Source organism: Portunus trituberculatus, chromosome 35 (assembly GCF_017591435.1).
Source record: "Portunus trituberculatus isolate SZX2019 chromosome 35, ASM1759143v1, whole genome shotgun sequence".
NCBI classification, from domain to species: domain Eukaryota; kingdom Metazoa; phylum Arthropoda; class Malacostraca; order Decapoda; family Portunidae; genus Portunus; species Portunus trituberculatus.
In genome coordinates this window covers 11,928,426-11,948,425 of record NC_059289.1, presented here as the reverse complement: position 1 = coordinate 11,948,425, position 20,000 = coordinate 11,928,426, and the positions used below count along the sequence as shown (strand labels likewise).

Genomic DNA, 20,000 nt, shown 5'->3' with positions numbered 1-20,000 from the left:
TCTTTTCTTTGTCCTATCTTTCTTCTTTCATACATTTTATCTATCTATCTATCTATCTATCTATCTATATGTATACATACATACATATATATATATATATATATATATATATATATATATATATATATATATATATATATATATATGAATGTACTCGTATAATTCTTCTTCTTCTTCTTCTTCTTCTTCTTCTTCTTCTTCTTCTTCTTCTTCTTCTTCTTCTTCTTCTTCTTCTTCTTCTTCTTCTTCTTCTTCTTCTTCTTCTTCTTCTTCTTCTTCTTCTTCTTCTTCTTCTTCTTCTTCTTCTTCTTCTTCTTCTTCTTCTTCTTCTTCTTCTTCTTCTTCTTCTTCTTCTTCTTCTTCTTCTTCTTCTTCTTCTTCTTCTTCTTCTTCTTCTTCTTCTTCTTCTTCTTCTTCTTCTTCTTCTTCTTCTTCTTCTTCTTCTTCTTCTTCTTCTTCTTCTTCTTCTTCTTCTTCTTCTTCTTCTTCTTCTTCTTCTTCTTCTTCTTCTTCTTCTTCTTCTTCTTCTTCTTCTTCTTCTTCTTCTTCTTCTTCTTCTTCTTCTTCTTCTTCTTCTTCTTCTTCTTCTTCTTCTTCTTCTTCTTCTTCTTCTTCTTCTTCTTCTTCTTCTTCTTCTTCTTCTTCTTCTTCTTCTTCTTCTTCTTCTTCTTCTTCTTCTTCTTCTTCTTCTTCTTCTTCTTCTTCTTCTTCTTCTTCTTCTTCTTCTTCTTCTTCTTCTTCTTCTTCTTCTTCTTCTTCTTCTTCTTCTTCTTCTTCTTCTTCTTCTTCTTCTTCTTCTTCTTCTTCTTCTTCTTCTTCTTCTTCTTCTTCTTCTTCTTCTTTTATTTGTTCCTTTGTCTTCCCCATCTATTTTAGAAACATCTAATCATCCAAATTCGCGTTCTCTTTAAAGGACACTCGCAGTTTTCTTCTAAATATTCTTCTTTTCGAATGAATTTCTCATCTCTCTCTCTCTCTCTCTCTCTCTCTCTCTCTCTCTCTCTCTCTCTCTCTCTCTCTCTCTCTCTCTCTCTCTCTCAAGATACTGCTTAATCTGATATTTAGCATGTGGAGATGAAAGGTCAGTGTGTGTGTGTGTGTGTGTGTGTGTGTGTGTGTGTGTGTGTGTGTGTGTGTGTGTGTGTGTGTGAGTGTTTGTGTTTGTGTGTGTTTGGGATTACTGCAGATCTTTGTAAAGGCTGAAATAGATTCAGCTACAGATAAAAATAAAAGAAAGAGAAAAAAGTTGACACAAATTGTTAAATGAAAAAATGCGTTCAAAGATTTTAATTTCCGAGACATACGAGTACATATTGTGTGGATTTTTACTTTGCTTGATTTATTTTGCCTTCTCTGCATAATTACAGCACACGGCATTGTGGGTTTTCTGCATGTATGGCTGGACTTGTTGACTTGGTGGCTTGTTGACCTTTACGAGCCTTTGCAAGCAAGGATTCCGTGAACATTTACAGTCCTTGAAGTGAAAAAAAGTTAAGGAATTTGATATCGTATTCTCAAATGGTTGGGGGTTTTTATATTGTGTTGTTAAATCAGCTTTAGTGGAAGTTAAGGGTTACTACACTTTTCCAGAGTATTTTTATGACAAGTGATAGTGTGACAAAGATTTTCTAACGTCGATACAAAAGAATTCACGAGAACCCAAGTAATTAACTTTGTTGACTTTCAAAATAGTCTTTACGAGTGTCCGAGGTTTCAGGATACTGGTCTGGTTTGGTAACCTGGTATTATTTAGATTTGTGTGACCTCTTTCGTACCATCGTGTAACATTAGAAGCACTTAGATCATTAACTCCAAAAATAGCTTACACGGCTATCTATTTTTCCTTCTAACAAGTCTGCACGTCCTCAGTTCCATCTCCATCACACTTTATTGCGTCGGTGGATCGGAGTGATGTAAGTCTCTCAGCGTTAATGTGGTCGGTATCAATGATGTGTTAATACAAATCACGTAAAGGGAGTTGAAAAATAGAAAACGGTCTGTGTTGAGTGACAGAATCCTATTTATTGTGTAAGACATATTCTTGGTATATATATATATATATATATATATATATATATATATATATATATATATATATATATATATATATATATATATATATATATATATATATATATATATATATATATATATATATATATATATATATATATATAAGCAAAAACTAAGAATAAATAAATAAAATTAATAATAATAACAATAATTATACTACTACTACTACTACTACTACTACTACTACTACTACTACTACTACTACTAATAATAATAATAATAATAACAATAATAGTAACAATGATAATAAGGATAGTAGTAAGAAATCAGCTGGAGTACACGTGATAGTCCTTGTATACAACATGCTTAGGTATTGCCAACTGTCAGCTGTATTAATTTTTTACGGGGTGAAGAATTTAGTCTATACTTTTCAGACGCTTATTAGACAGATCTTATTTTTCCATCTGCATCTTCTTTCCTCTCCTCCTTGTGGCCACGTCGCTCACTCAATTGATAACCAGTGGCTCAGTTGTTCGGTAATGTAGGTAAGCTTTATGTGACCGTTTAGTGTGGGAGAGAATGTTTGGTTAGATTCTGATTGACCATATGTCCACCCCTAATTGACATACATGTTCTATTCTAACTCACTCGGACGTCTTTAGAAACATATACTTACTAGACACTGCGTATAGTGCAGCACTCGATAATTGAACGATTTGGTGACTGCTACAGTGAATGGATGGTCTGCCTGATTCAAAGGTTACAATGACAACAACGAATTGTCTCAATTTTACCTGTTACGTCAATCATTAAATCCTTTCTTCTTCACCTATGTTTGTAATTCCCTACGATACGAAAATCTACTTGTTTGACATACTTGAATTCATGTCGACACCGCATCCCAGCCTTCTTCCACCGCTCTCCTTCCTCGCCCAGTTCAGTGCTCATCTTTTGCTGATTTCACTCTCACCATCATCACCTTCCTCGCCTAAAGCATCCTCACCCTTCTCCCGCCCAGCGCCTTCTCTGCCACGCCTCCACCAGCTGTCCCGGGCCAACACACCGCGAAGGCCAGTGTTTTATCCCGAGTTTAATCCATTTTCTATTCACCAAAACCTTTTTCCTCATGGCGCTCCATGGAACTCTGCCCCACCCCCGGGTGTGAGTGTTGCCAGCGCTCCACGCATGGGCACCCTTAGTAGCTTGACAAGGCATGGCGGGCGTGGTAACGATGCCGCTAAGAAATATCGACACAACCTCAACGCAGATTTTCTCTTGGAGAGAGAGAGAGAGAGAGAGAGAGAGAGAGAGAGAGAGAGAGAGAGAGAGAGAGAGAGAGAGAGAGAGGGGGGATTTGTAATTTTTTCACACTAGGTCCTCAACATTCATAGTATTTGTTTTTATTTGTCTTTATTTATTTATTTTCTTCTTTGCTACTTTATTTTTTTAATTAATTCTTTAATTTACTTATTTTTATTTTCATCTAATATTTTTATGAAATATTTATCTTCATTGTTTACAGTTTTACTTGCCAGCTCTATATTTTATTTATATTTTCTACTATCTTAACATTTCTTTCTTGTGTATATTTTTTAGGCTGATTAATATTTTCTTTCTCCAATGAAAAAATGAACGTGTTTTTTTAATTTTATTTCCAGACTCAATACTTAAATATATTCAGAATCTAAATTATTATTAATCATACACCACCTATAAAAAGCGATAAATTTGTCCAAAACATTGCTGTGGTTTTCATTATCAGTGATACTACTTATTATTAGTCTGACAAAATTATCATAATATTATGCACCTTTTTATTTTGTACGGTATTAAAGGTTTGGCTTTTATTTCTAGGCTAGGGTGTAAATTATGATGCTTCACACACACACACACACACACACACACACACACACACACACACACACACACACACACACACACACACCGCGCAGTGTAGTGGTTAGCACGCTCGACTGACAATCGAGAGGGTCCGGGTTCGAGTCCCGGAGGCGGCGAGGCAAATTGGCAAGCCTCTTAATGTGTAGGCCCTGTTCACCTAGCAGTAAATAGGTACGGGATGTAACTCGAGGGGTTGTGGCCTCGCTTTCCCGGTGTGTGGAGTGTGTTGTGGTCTCAGTCCTACCCGAAAATCGGTCTATGAGCTCTGAGCTCGCTCCGTAATTAGGAAGACTGGCTGGGTGACCAGTAGGCGACCGTGGTGAATTACGCACACACACACACACACACACACACACACACACACACACACACACACACACACACACACACACACACACACACACACACACACACACACACACACACACCGCGTAGTGTAGGGGTTAGCAGGCTCGACTCACAATCGAGAGGGCCGGGTTCGAGTCCCGGAAAGCGGCGAGGCAAATGGGCAAGCCTCTTAATGTGTGGCCCCTGTTCACCTAGCAGTAAATAGGTATGGGATGTTACTCGAGGGGTTGTGGCCTCGCTTTCCCGGTGTGTGTTGTGTGTTGATGTGGTCTCAGTCCTACCCGAAGATTAGGCGACCATGGTGAATTACACACACACACACACACACACACACACACACACACACACAAACAAATAAACAAACAAAAAAAAAAAAATAGAATCCTTTAAATAACAAACCCACCCACCCACCCACACCCACCCACACACACACACACACACACACACACACACACACACAAAACAATAGAATCCTTTAAATAACAAACCCACCCAGCCACACACACACACACACACACACACACACACACACACACATGAATAATACAACACAAACACACATAATAATTAACCATCTCTAAGGGACACATACACACCAAACCTACAGAGAGAGAGAGAGAGAGAGAGAGAGAGTGTCAATAGCTTTTTTTTATTGTTATTTATTCATTTTTGTTCTCAGGTATTGTAAAAATTTGAAATGCATTGGCAAATATCCATTGTTGAAAAATATGTGAAAAATGTTGCCGAATTTCGAATGAGACCTGTGATGTTGTTGGCGGGAATTATAAAACACAGCAAATTGTGAAAAATGTTGGTGCATGTGGTTGGTGCATGTTTAGGTTTGGAAATGCCTGAATGTGTCTCTCCTTCCCTAGTGTGTGTGTGTGTGTGTGTGTGTGTGTGTGTGTGTGTGTTTCCGTATCTGTGGGGATCTGTTTTTTTTTTTTATGATTTATACACCTTCCCTTCAAAAGAAAAAAAAAGTGTTAGATGCAGTAGGAAAATAAAAGAAATGTGAAAAATTACTGTTTTAATCTCTCTCTCTCTCTCTCTGATTGTGTGTGTGTGTGTGTGTGTGTGTGTGTGTGTGTGTGAGAGAGAGAGAGAGAGAGAGAGAGAGAGAGAGAGAATGTGTGTGTGGATATACATAAGTGTGTGTGTAAGCTCTCGGGTAGGCGTCATTGCGCATAGTGGGATGGCGACAGTATTTATTTATATATCTATCATCACGTATTTCTTGCGCTCTCTCAGTCCTATCCATTCGCATTTTTTTATCTATCTTTTTTTCTTCTATTTTCCTGCATGACGTGGGCGGCGGTATCGCATAGTAAAATTTGCGTTAGGGTTGTCTAGCCACTTACCGGTCTCATGTTACAGTAATTACCTTTTATTTATTTATGCATTGATGAAATTCCCTCCACCGCAAAAATACAAATGAAATCATTGTCACTGATAGAGAATTATGATTACATTGTTATTTTTTTTTTCATGATTTGTTTCAATTTTCACAATCCCATAACTAAGTACATCTATTAATTACGCAACACAAAACGACACACACACACACACACACACACACACACACACACACACACACACACACACACACACACACACACACACACACACACACACACACACACACACACACACACACACACACACTCATTCATTCGTTGTTATGTTAATGGAATTGCGCGTAATTTTAATATATTTCAAACTTCTCATTTAATGCTGTTGTCTAGTTTTTTTCATTTTTTTTTACATATAATTATGCTGAATAACGTAATTTTGGTTGGACTGTTTTTCCGAGGCACAGGAATATTAATATCGAAAAGTTTCATTCTCTCTCTCTCTCTCTCTCTCTCTCTCTCTCTCTCTCTCTCTCTCTCTCTCTCTCTCTCTCTCTCTCTCTCTCTCTCTCTCTCTCTCTCTCTCTCTCTCTCTCTCTCTCTCTCTCTCTCTCTCTCTCTCCTTTGTATATATATATTTTTCATTCCACACTGGCATTTTTCCATTCACTTCCCTTTCACCTTATCCTATCACCCCCTTCGCTGTCTCTTCCATTTACTCGTGGATTCGTGTTATCTTGCACTCTTTCTTTCCCTCCCTTTACTGCCACTCCCTTTTCCTCTCTCTGACTCTCTCTCTCTCTCTCTCTCTCTCTCTCTCTCTCTCTCTCTCTCTCTCTCTCTCTCTCTCTCTCTCTCTCTCTCTCTCTCTCTCTCTCTCTCTCTCTCTCTCTCTCTCTCTCTCTCTCTCTCTCTCTCTCTCCAACAGTTCAGTATTGCTTTCCCTGCTCCACGTTTGAACTTCCATTACACAGATTGGCCCGGCGTACCTATAGCCTGGATGACCCAATGCCTCGACACTGACAACCCCGGACATCATACTTGGCCTCTAAGATCTCTATGCGCATTCCTCCGTCACCCGTCTCGACATGCTTAAGGTTGCCACTGAGGAAGCCAAAATAGGGATGCGCTGTTCGGGTCCAAGTGTGAGGGCTGGAAGGGATGTTCATGGGGGGTGCTATTGGAGGTCTAGCGTGGGCGTGTGGTCTCCGGCGGAAGGGTCATTGAAGGGCAGTGATGGAAAAGGGCTACTACCCGGAGTGGATGTATTGCGAGACTCACTGTGACTACATCAGCGAAGGTAATTAGCCGTTTGTGTTCAGTCGCAGCAGTGGAACCGCCGCCCTTCCATGAGTGAGACTAATGGTGATGTTCCTCCCTCACCCTCTCACTCTGTTTTTCCTCCTCCTCCTCCTCCTCCTCCTCCTCCCACGAACTCCTTTCCCTATTCTTGTACCACCATACATCTCTAATTCGCCACCCATATATAGATTTTTTTTATATTTCTCTCTCTCTCTCTCTCTCTCTCTCTCTCTCTCTCTCTCTCTCTCTCTCTCTCTCTCTCTCTCTCTCTCTCTCTCTCTCTCTCTCTCTCTCTCTTTCGTCGCTTTTTCCTAGACCAGCCACTACGTGTGATGAACCTCCACTTTCTGTCTCACTGGCGTTTAGAAGAATATTTTTACTATTTTCGTGATAAAACTCGACAGCAGCGTCATCCACCACGGCCCAATGCTTTATTATATATGCATATTTTTTTTTTATTCAATAACAATTTGCTTTGTACTTTTTCAAAAGTTTGTTAGAGATTATTGGACTGTATGTAATAAATTATATACAGAAAGTAGTGGTCTGATATATTTTTTTTTATTTACGCATGTATTTTCATCCTTGAAGGTGTTAAAGGAGGGGTAGCCTACACACACACACACACACACACACACACACACACACACACACACACACACACACACACACACACACGGTAGCTTTGGGGTTAGAGCGCTGGCTTCACAAGCCAGAGGACCGGGGTTCGATTCCCCGGCCGGGTTGAGATATTTGGGTGTGTCTCCTTTCACCTAGCAGTGAGTAGGTACGGGATGTAAATCGAGGAGTTGTGACCTTGTTGTCCCGGTGTGTGGTGTGTGCCTGGTCTCAGGCCTATCCGAAGATCGGAAATAATGAACTCTGAGCTCGTTCCGTAGGGTAACGTCTGGCTGTCTCGTCAGAGACTGCAGAAGATCAAACAGTGAAACACACACACACACACACACACACACACACACACACACACACACACACACACACACGTAAGGGATAATTATGCACCATTTATATGTTTCACAAATTGAGCTTTTTATGGGTATTTGATATTGTGTGTTGGTGAGCACATTGATATTTCTCAATTATACAGTGTACGGAGTGTATAATATCAATACGGAGTGTATTATATCAACCACCGAAGACGCTTTTTGGGAGGCACATCTCATTCGGTGTATTCTTCTAGTAGAGCACCTGACTCTAGGAAATAAATATTGAGTTTATTAATGAAAAGAGCTTACGAATTTCTTAAAATGTTGAACATTTTTGTAGTTCAGAGCAAGGTTATTTCGTGCCTCAAAAAAGGAAAGTAAATATTTTATTCACAGTTTTTATCTACATTTTATTTCGAACTAGGAAGATTACACGAGTTTTTTTTTCTCCTTTTTTTTATCATATCCCTTGCCCAGCCGCATTCACACATTAAAGAGAAAATGAAAGACATACCCGTTTTCATTTATTCATCATTTAATAATTTCTTACATTCAACCTGACGAGGAGGTGAGGCTGCTGTTCCCGCGGTGTTATGGATATTTCAGATTCGTGTTTTGTTGCGGACAGTGTTCAGTGTTGGAGAGTGGTCAAGTAACATACCATTCTTCCTTCCACTGTTCAGCATCTCTTTTCAGAATTATGTCCTGTGATCAGGCAAGAATTAATCAATAATCAGGTTTGGTAAGATAGGCAACAGAATAAAAGAATAAGAGAAAACAAAACATAGAAGTCCGTGCAGCAGGTTACTTAACCCCTTCAGTACTGGGACGCATTTTTATATTGAGTTTGGGTATGGTTAGACGATTTTATTGACATTAGAGAGGGTCTGTGGAGGTCAGAAGATTAATGTCCACAGTCTTCACTATTTTAATCCCCACGTAAGTTTTTCCACGTAAGTTTTTAAAGCCAAACAGTATACTCAGAATAAATATAGAAATGTGTCCTGGTACTAAAGAGGTTAACTTCTCACCACGAATATAGCAGCACACACACTTCACAGCGCCCTCACATTACCTGCTATACCGCACTTGGTTACGTGTACACCTTCACCCTTTCTCATACATCCATACCCTTTTTAAATGAGCCTGAATGGTTGACGGAGCGGTGACTGCCCGCCCTGCTCTCTCATTAAAGTGTTAACCTCGTGTTCTAACTGTGTGATTCGTTAGATATTTGTTCACTCAAATTGCTGTGTAGGCGGATGCAGTGTGTGTGTGTGTGTGTGTGTGTGTGTGTGTGTGTGTGATAATAATATTTCGGTTTATTTGAATGGCAGCTAGTACAGAGCTGAAACATTATTTATATTACACATTATATCCTGTGTGTGTGTGTGTGTGTGTGTGTATCCACCTTTTTTTTTTCTTATACCATGTGGACTATTCACGGGAGTTTATGGGCTAAAGGAGATAGTTTTTTGGGTACCTCCTATCTCAAAGCCCACCCGCTAGGAAACCGTTGCCCCGAGTGAGGAAGCCCAACCTACACTCGGACCGTGGACAGGATTCGAACCCGTGCGCTTGAAGACCCCTCGGATCCCAAAAAGCACGCATGGTTTCACTGTACCACGGCGGCCCCAACGTGTTCATAAGCCACCACGACAATAAGAGAATGAAAATACATAATATATACATGTGCACAAAATATCCATCCATATTCATATTTTTATTATACGAGGTACTACATAGAGTTCTTACCACCGAAAGAAAGAAATTATGAAAAAAAAGTAGACAAATTGATATCAAATAGAATACAGATTAATAGCGTTGGCGGTGGTGGTGGTGGTGGTGGTGGTGGTGCAGGTGCTGTCGAATTTCACCAGGAGTATTTTTTAACTCTTTCAGTACCATGACGCGTTTTCGTATTTATTCTGCTTGTTATTTGGTGATTTTTTGCAGGTTTAAAAATTTATATGGTGATTTAAATCGTGAAGACTCTGCCCATTAAACTTCTACCCTCCATACACCCTTCCTAATGTCAATAAAATTGTCTAATCGTACTCAAAACTCATGGTAAATATGTGTCCAAGTACTGAAAGGGTTAATGCATCGTCCCAGCTTGACAGATCAACGTTAATATATATTCTCTCTGCATTATGAAGTATTGATCATACACTAAGGGAAAAAGACTGAATGATTTTTCTACATCATATATCAATCATAGTATTACAGTCATTATTAATTTTTCCTTCTCTTCTTCCTCTCTCTCTTCCTCCTCCTCCTCCTTCTCCTTTTCCTTCTCCTTCTTCTTCTCCTTCTCCTCCTCTCGCATCGTTTTCTATTAAAGTCATTAGAAATAGGTCTCTACGCATTGCATCCTTTTCTTTAACTAGTTTGGAGTGAATACATATTAAATAAAGGAAAAAAATAAGATCACCGGCCAAAGTTCGTCTAAAGTTCTGAACAAAGTAAGCAAATAGTGAAATAGAAATACGTGTGGAAAAGTAAGTCTTGCCGCTGACAGGTTTAGGACATATGATTGACAGCGAGAGAGAGAGAGAGAGAGAGAGAGAGAGAGAGAGAGAGAGAGAGAGAGAGAGAGAGAGAGAGAGAGAAAACAATACGAAAAAGAAAAGATGAAAAGAAATAGAAAAGTAGAAACAAAACAGTAGAAATAAAAAAAGTATGTTAGAGAGAGAGAGAGAGAGAGAGAGAGAGAGAGAGAGAGAGAGAGAGAGAGAGAGAGAGAGAGAGAGAGCTGTCTATCCTTTAGGTGATGTGGAGGACAGACAAGTTTTTTTAATGTAAGAGAGGAGGACTGGCCAAGGGTAACAAAAATATAAAAAAAGGCTCACTCAGTTGCCAGTCTCCATATAGAGCCGATAGAATTAGACAAAGATAGGGACACTGGTTGCCTTCTTGCACTAACACCTACCCGCACCATATATAAACATGCACCATTGTCATATGTTACCACTTCATGAAAATTTACTAAGAGAAATGAACTGAACCCCACGAACGAGAATTAAACGTTTCGAATACTGGTGCAGAAATACTTAAACGTAATTGAATAATCACAATGGCAACACCGAGAGATTAATGCAACAGGGAACTACGTAACTCTTACAACCAATCAGAAATCGTTGCTCACTTGTACCTCAGAAGCTTCGAACCAATGAGAATCTAGTGCTCGAGGCAAAGTATGTTTCATGTAATGGTAAGATGGAGGATGGAGGCAGGGAGGGGCCTTGAAGTGGCTGGCTGGTGCAGTGGTAACACAAGGAATGCTTAGTGATGAACCCGCAGTACGAGGGAGATCAATAGGACAGTGTGGATATTTGCTCACGTTTGGTAGTGATAGGATGATTCTTGGCTTAGAGGAAAGGTCAAAAATTCTCTTTCATCCGCGATCAATGTGATGATGCCAGCAGATGAAAGTGGTGAGTTCACTGCTTCTGGTTGTTTCTAGTAATGACATGATGTTAAAATTGTTCAGTTGAGTCTTGATCTGCGTCTTTGTTCAGCAAGGACGATAACAGTGGTTCAATTCATGTTGACACTAATTGATAACAAATAGTGTTCTATATAGCTGTGTTGAGGATAATATGAGAGGACATAAACTGGAAAGTTTTCATTGTTCCCCCGGATGATTTAATTCAGGAGGTGGTCAGCATCGTCTCGCGGTACAGAGTAGTTGTCTCTAAACACTATATTACGATGTATCTATTGATTTACCATGTTTTTACTCCTTCCAGTATATTCCTGTTGTTAGTTTGCTATAGTATTTCTTTATAGTTAATTGAGTTTATACGACTAACATCATTATATAAATCAAAATATAGTCTCCTGGTGTCCCAAGCTCTTACATTTTTACAGCCTCTAATAAAACACAAAATTTTAACACATATTTTACCTCTGCAATTTTTTTTTCAGTTTTCTTTATGAGATGACGAAAATTTTGCTGCCAAGACCGAAATAGCCCAAGTGTGCTGCACTGCTTCCATCACCGTGTTCCTAAGCTGTATCCTGCCTTAGCCTGAACATGGTATGTCTTTAGACTAAGAAATATCTCGTCATGATGGTCACTGTCCATCAGCTAACATCGTTAGGTCTCTGTGACACCAAAACCGTGTATGCAGAACGGTTCAGATGGATATAGACAATCTCATTATCAAACTTTGACTTCTAAGTTACTAAAATAAACTAATTTACGGAACTTTATATGTTAATGGTTTCCTGTAGTCTATTTCCTTGCCTAGAAGAAGAAAATATCATACTAACTTAAAAAAAAAAAATATATATATATATATATATATATATATATATTTTTTTCTTAACAAACGAACGAGGTTGAAAGCTATAGAGCATTCTCCTCTATGCTCTATAGCTTTCAACCTTGTCTGCCTACAAGAAAATATCCTCCTGGCTATACAAATATATATAATATATATATATATATATATATATATATATATATATATATATATATATATATATATATATATATATATATATATATATATATATATATATATATATATATATATATATATCCTTAATTCAACTATTAAAGCGTCTATGTCGTAGTTACATGTTTAAAAATACTTTAGCTATTTTGATATACAGTAGGATAGCAGAATATCCAAAAAGTATACGATATGCAGTAAACCAATTTTTCTGTGAAATATTACGATATCTGGTGAATCTGGCAACCACAACGGGAGTTTGGGTCCTCTTCTATTAATGGAAAAGACCATGAAAACAATTGAGACAATTCTAAGTTCCACGTGATGAAAACAAGTGATATCCGTTCCACGCATGTATTAGCTAGCTACTTGATTTTATGAAGTAGGAAGTCATATCAAATTATTATCAATCAAGTACGAAAGACACCAATTAACTCCAAGTAACACATAGAAAATCACTCCGTCATATCTGAAAACTTAAATATTCGTCTGAGAAGCAGTAAACGTGACATGAAGCATGGCAGGCGTGGTAACAGTTTGCCTGGAGCGGTTGGTAAGCCTTGTGGGGATACGCTTAATCGTGTAAAATGGGCGGGGAGGTGGACGAGGTGGGAGGAGCAGAAGTAAAGATGGGGATTGGAAGCAATGGGAAGAAGAGGGGGCAAAGATGGAGAGTGTGGGGAAGACAAAAGTCATTATGAAAAAAATGAAAGGAGTGGGAGTGAAGATGATAGGGATTGGAGGCAGTAGTGATGGGGGAGGATACATGGGGAGTGTGGAAATAGGGCAGAAGAAACTGAAGAAAAGGGTGTGAGGAGGACGAGGATGAGGTAAAATGATAGGGATTGCAGGCAGTGTGTGGGCGTGGAAGGAAGAGATGGAGGACGCAGGCAAGAAAAGAGAGGAGAAGAGGAAGTGAGGGAAAGGGAAATAGACGCGAATATTGCATCATAAAAACAAATAAAAAAACAGAACGTGAAATATTTTGTCGTTTATTTTTGATTGATAAGGATTTACGTTTTTTCCTCTTCGTAAGCTGAGTGAGGGGTGGGAGGCGAGGCTGGAAACTGTTGTGTGGGCTATTTAGAATCGATGGTGGCCTTTTTGCGATCGCCGACTAAGTGTAACTCGAAGCAGGGATTATCAAATACTTCGCCACTAAATTAGGAGAGAAATGCGAGTTTAACTTAAATAATGAATGCTGTAGGTGCCCATGATATGCATGGGTCAGTGAATGATGAGGGAGAGGGGAGAGAAAGATAAATGGGAAAGGAAGGAGGGAAGGAGAGGAGAGGAACGAGAGGAACAAATATTGCGAGCAGAGCAAGAGAGAGAGTGGTGTCTAAAGACTTACAGCGCAAACAGGGACGACGATTATGAGTAGGTCACAAGGGTGGTGGAGGAGGAAGATGAAGAAGAGGAAGAGGCAGGGAAGGAGGAGGAGGAGAGGAGGAGGTAAAGGTACAAGTAGACGAGGCGTGTGTAAGGGGAAACGGTGACAGGGAGTGAGAGGCGGAACAGAGATTAAGAGAGTAAGGGAGAAGGGGCGGCAGACAAGGGAGGAGGGGACTTGTAATAGACGCAAGGTAGGGTAAGGACGCTTTCTAAGAGCTATCCCTCCTCCCCCACCCATTACTCCCCCTTAAAACTCGGACCTCCGCCAGACCCTTCACCCTATTTTTACCTCTGATCTCGAGAAAATACGAAATCGTTGCCTCAGGAGCGCCCCGCGGGAGGTAATTACACACACACACCCCGGCCCGCCCTCGGCACCGCACCTGGATTACGTGTCATTAGCGTGTCCCCTCCGGCCAAAAGTGCAGGTTAGCGTTCGGCAGCGAGGCGAGGGAATTTATCGTGGCCAGAATCATGTCGCTGGGAGCTTATAGGATAAAAAGAACAAAAAGAGAGGTGAACTGGCCACTGGTAAATTCGCAGCCATCTCGTCCCACTGAATTGTATCCTATAGTGAGTTTTTGCAAATTCTATTCATCTGGTTGTTCACCTTTATTGTGTTTACTGCTCCTGGTGTGATTTTTTTTTTTTTTTTTGCTCTCCCTCTCTGGACATGCTATCGTTTTACGCGTTCCAGTGGCTGCTTGGCCCGCTCTGCTCGCTCATCTGTTATTCCCCGTGGATGGAAAACAAACCGTGGTAATATATGAAAGCAGCGCACAACATTTATAGCACTCCGTCAGTGTCCGCGAAGTAGAGAAAGGGAAGGAGAGTGGGGAGAGCATAGGAAGAGTAGCTCGGCAGGGGAGAGGGGTTGAGGGAGGAAATGGAGGGTGAAAGAGGGAGAGGGAGAGATTGCGAGGGGGCAGGGAGAAACAAGGGTCCTGAAATAAATGGATATTGAGCATAAAGAGTGTGCAGGAGGCCAGTATCTCGTAGGGGGGAGGGAAGTAGGAAAGAGAGGGAGTGGCAGCATAATTTATGAGTGAGCCAGTTAGCCAGTGATAGATGGAAGCGACGCACCATACTCTCAACTCAACACTTTTCATTTGCACGGTCAATACTACCTCTTGCCTACCACTTTTCTCTCCTCCCTTCACATTCCCCAGTTTTTTTTTTCCTTTCTTCCTTCTTTCCTTACCTTTCCTCCTCCTCCTCCTCCTCCTCCTCCTCCTCCTCCTCCTCCTCCTCTCGTTATTCATCTCGCTCACCTCAGGAAACTTGTTGCATTACCACTAACTTTTCATTTGGCCACCAGACTTCACCTCCTCTCCTTACCTCAGCCTCACTTCTTGGCGATCTTCTCCCGCCTTTCCGAAGACAATTACGCAAATGAGAAAGGGAAGGAGCATATCGATTACAATAATGAAAGTAGTACTACACTAATTATGGTAATGTGAAAGTAAACGCATACAGCCTTCTCCCTGTTTGTTCCTCTGCTGTTCCTTATCCTCCCGTCAATTTTGTCTCATTATCTACTTTGTGCCATTATCTACTTGCCTATACCTTCTCAGTCTCCCATTAAAGGAGACAGGCTGATAATAGAGCAGGACGGCGGACTGGGCATAATACTTAAACCTCCCTTCAACTACCACACACCTCTTACGCCTAATTACTCGTAATGCTCAGGTAAACTTCACAGAATTGCCATTTTTTGCCCCGCGCACACAAAATATATACGCGTTCAAAATTTATATTTAAATTCAAATTATAGAGAGGTGAAAATCATGCCTCAAAATGCAGACTGGAAAGTGAATCAATGTTTCTAAATTCTGAAGCAGCTGTATTCCCCTCGCCTACCCTCCACCACCACCACCAACCACCACCGGCTCGGCTGTACCTTGACATGAGAGACACAGGTGAGGGACGGCCGGGCAGGTGTCCCTCGCTGTGTAATCCTCGCAAAGATTTCAGTCCTGGCACTGATTTACCTTGCCTGCTTTTTTCTAATTATCGCAGCCCAACTTGAAATTTAGGCTGCGATTGTTTTGTTTTACTCTTGTGTCCGTAGAATTGTTGGACTTTGCAGAGAGAGAGAGAGAGAGAGAGAGAGAGAGAGAGAGAGAGAGGGAGAGGGAGAGGGAGAGATTCAGTTTGACATGCAGTAGGCAATATAAATGTTCCTTTAGGTAAGGGTATTTGGTTCTCAGCATACTACTAATTATGAAGAGTAACAAATGCTGCGTCCTGATCCTTTACACGGGTTATAGTATTACATTGCAATTAATAGTAAATACTTCATCACCTATGCCTTTTTTTCATAATTGAATTTACTATTCATAAATGTTATCACAAATCTTCAAATGCCTGTCTTTTAAACTGTTGTTGTTGTCACCGCAAACCTCATTAACTAAGCTTACAACATATTTACAAGAGTTCTCCCTTCACGTCTTTTTATCGTCTTGTAATATCCTTTTCTTCCTTTCCACGTTCGTTTCCCCATCTCCATGTTCTTTTCCTTTTTAATTTTTTCCTTCATTTCCCTTCTACTCCTACATTTATCCGTCTTTCGCCCTTATCTCCTCTCTTTTTCCCTATTTCCTTTTCATAGATTTTTTTTCTCACCGTCCTTTCTCGCCATTATCTCTTTTCTATCTCCTCTTTTCTCTCTTTCTTTCCGTTCTTTACTCTCTTTCCCGTCTTTCTTTACTTTACTCCGTATCTTCCTCCCTTTCTAGTTCCCTTATCCTTCGTTCTTCGTCTCCTCTCATTGCAGTCTCTCTCTCTCTCTCTCTCTCTCTCTCTCTCTCTCTCTCTCTCTCTCTCTCTCTCTCTCTCTCTCTCTCTCTCTCTCTCTCTCTCTCTCTCTCATTCTTCTTTATTTTTCTACTTGCTTCTGAATTTACTCTTTTTGTTCTCCCTTTTTCCATCTCCCCTCTTCTCTTACTCCCGCCCACTTCAGGAATCACTAAGAGAAAGTAATGTTTGGTGAAGTGTTTGGGTGGTTGGAGAAACAATAATCAGCCGCTTAGTTGGACACCTAACATTTCTAAATACCATGGCATATAATCAACCATTCCAGAAATTATTAATGGAGGGAAGGGATCAAGCAAATGAATAACCCTGTAGGTCCAGTGTTAGTGTCGCCTGCCCTCAACTGTTACAGAGAAATGTAACTTTGCTCTTCTCTGGTAAACTCTGGAACTCCCTGCCTGCTTCTGTATTTCCATCTTCATATAACTTGACTTCTTTTAAGAGGGAGCTTTCAAGACATTTGTCCCAGATTCTTGGCTAACTCTCTTAATCTTTTAGGAAACTGGCAGTCAAGTGGGCCTTTTCCTATGTTTTGTTGCCCTTAGCCAACTTCCCCTATTCCATAAGAAAACAAATATCTGTAATGTTGGCAAATTCAGGCAGACATAAAGTGTAAAGCAATCATCAATGGAATCAAAGACGCAAAATTCATTACACCAACCGGAGTCATCCTTGCCCAAGTCCTCCGCCATTTAAGATTCATATTCTGCCAAATGTCAAGCATGCATAGCCCAAATATCACGCAGCTTTCGTCTATCCCAAGCTCTAATCTAGCCAAGCCTCACACTACATCGAATGACGATCTGTTTCCAGCCCAATTTGACCATGTCCAGCTTCGTATCCCCAGAAAAAAACCCATCTTCAAACCCAATTCCAACGCGTCAAGCCTCATATCCCGCCCAAAGGGGAAATCCAGCCCATGACCTACCCTACTCCCACGTTCCGGTCCCAGTCGCGCCTCCCTCCCACACAAACATGTATCGCCGTTCGGGGGATCAGGATTAAGACTCTGGCAGTTCTATGAATACTGAATGAAGGGAAACAGATCGTGTGTAATAATTACAAAGGTGTGCCATGTTTGAAGTACTTTGTGATATAATTAACTCACATTTACATCGCCTGGGGCCACACACAGATGGCTGGTGGCGAGAGAGAGAGAGAGAGAGAGAGAGAGAGAGAGAGAGAGAGAGAGAGAGAGAGAGAGATCCGAATATTAAATTTTATCCAGTGTTAGTTGAATGTGAATAAAAAGTGAATGATCGTACATCGCTTTTAAACAAGTACAACTTAGTGTGTTACCATTAACGACCACAGCTGTCTTTCACGACTCGGCAGTGAGACCAGCATGATTACTGTTTTACATAGAAACACTTTATTTACTCCACACCGCAGGTAATACATCCTTACTGACAGCTTGAAAAGGCGACGTCTTAAAAAAATGTTTTCAAAATAGACGAGAAAAAGCAACAACAACAAAAAAGAGAAATGATATTAGGATCTTTAAAATTTACTTTCACAGAATTGCTCGGTATGTTTCGTAAGTCCTATAAGACCAAATAGTTCTAAGCTTGCAGCTTAGTTTATTTGTGCAGAATTTTTCTTTATATACATGTCGTGTAACCCCAGTCTGATTTCTTCCCTGTCGTCTTAAAAGTTTTATTTAATCCGATTTGTATAAGAAGTGAAGACTTGACACGTGTAGAGGTTTTCTCGTGTGTGTGTGTGTGTGTGTGTGTGTGTGTGTGTGTGTGTGTGTGTGTGTGTGTGTGTGTGTGTGTGTGTGTGTGTGTGTGTGTGTGTGTGTGTGTGTGTGTGTGTGTGTGTGTGTGTGTGTGTGTGTGTGTGTGTGTGTGTGTGTGTGTGTGTGTGTGTCCGCCATGACTTACATTTTAACCGACAGAATAGAAAAGGATAACATTTTCCTCAGATATCGTTTAGCTTCTGCACAAATGAGTCAATAGAAAAGAAATCAGTATAGAGGTTAAGGAATATCTGTGGAGTGGCAAGAGACGGAAAGAGTGAGAACATCGACAGGCCACACTTTGCTGGTACTTAAATCGATTCAACGTGGCGGTGAGGCGAGAAAATAAATACCGTCGGTATTCATCAGAGAGAGAGAGAGAGAGAGAGAGAGAGAGAGAGAGAGAGAGAGAGAGAGAGAGAGAGAGAGAGAGAAACGTTGCTGTATTAGCAGAATTCAGACATGTGCACATATACATAAACGTACTCGGGAATACATGAGTGAGAACATTACCACGTACGTGCAAACATATCATACAAACATATCCTGTGTTTCTCTGGAAGAAGCGACCGACTTGCCTTTCATTTACAAGATAGACAGACAGGTTCACCGGATGCTTGTAGATGCAAATGTTGGTGACTTCTGTTTCTGTTTCTATTTATACTTCTGAGTTTGGCTTTATATCTGAGGAAATAGTTGTCGTCTTTGCCGCTGACTTTATTGTTCAATATTTCGCTGGTTAGGCTTGTTATCAGTTATTCACTCATGATCATTATTCATTCATCACCATTCAGCAATGTATAGCGTTCTTTGTGTCTCGCATGTTTGAAATGGTTTTGAAGTCAGGGTGATTAAACAGAAGAGAAAATGAAGAAAATGACGGATTTCTTACCGGAAATACGATATACGATGTATTTCCTTCTGACCTTACCTACTTGAGATTCCGGTGTCCCGAGGGCTTGCAACACGTAGGTAGAATAATGATCTTGGAATTATGCACAGTGGTTTTCGGAATTTGTTATTGAAAAAAAAAATCATCAGCGTTGCTGGCTAGCGCTAAAATTATTTCATTTTTGTGTATATTTTCACTGTGAATTGTAATTTCTTGGTCTTTGTGTCTTATAGTTAAATTTGATCCCTGTGTTATTCTTGCCGTCCTTGCATTGACTGTCACAAGTAGATAAATATGGAATGGGCGGCTTACGTTACAAATAAATCAGAGGCTGAGATTACATCTGCCGCTCACAGCACAGGTGAGCCTTCACCAGGTTGTTATACTTGCATGACGACGAGGTGTTCCCGCATGCTCCGAATGTTTCTTTTGTTTAATGAAAGCCATTCCTGAAGGCCGATGTGCTATTTTTGCAACAAAATATCGTGGAACTTGAAGTAACCGTGTGTGTCTTGTAAGAAGTGTTGAAAAAAAATATGAAATTTTTTGTGATCAATAAATCTCGTTTGAGTAGTGAAGTAAGCTGAGGAACACAGCAGCCAGTGACATGCTTTCTTCTCTCGTCAAAGACACTTTGACCTGGAAGCAGGTATGGAGTTACTCACCGGGTTGTGTAAGGCAGCAGGCTTTGTGTCTTTCATGTTTCCATAATTCCTCACGTTCGAAATGATTTATTCATCGACCCCCTCTCTTACCTCCCACGGTGAGACGGAGATGAAGGATCCAGAAACACTTAAGGTTATTTATATTATTTATTTGATATTCTTTGTTTAA

At 40.3% G+C, this 20,000-nt stretch overlaps 1 protein-coding gene and 1 non-coding gene across 5 annotated transcripts in view; both read left to right on the top strand.

The window, feature by feature from the left end:
• LOC123513014 overlaps positions 1 to 20,000 on the top strand; it is a 363,536-nt gene that overhangs the window by 133,297 nt on the left and 210,239 nt on the right. For 2 of the 4 annotated variants that reach the window (XM_045269819.1, XM_045269822.1), the window contains one exon: positions 11,792 to 11,903. The exons of 1 other annotated variant lie outside the window; for it this stretch is intronic. The gene's annotated coding sequence lies outside the window, so the exon portion shown is untranslated. Of the gene's footprint in view, positions 1 to 11,135; positions 11,299 to 11,791; positions 11,904 to 20,000 lie in introns of those variants that run through there. One more of the 4 variants, XM_045269823.1, reaches the window with a different exon arrangement.
• On the top strand, positions 3,962 to 4,028 carry Trnav-gac. Its single transcript has one exon. It is a non-coding gene; the product is annotated as a tRNA-Val (tRNA).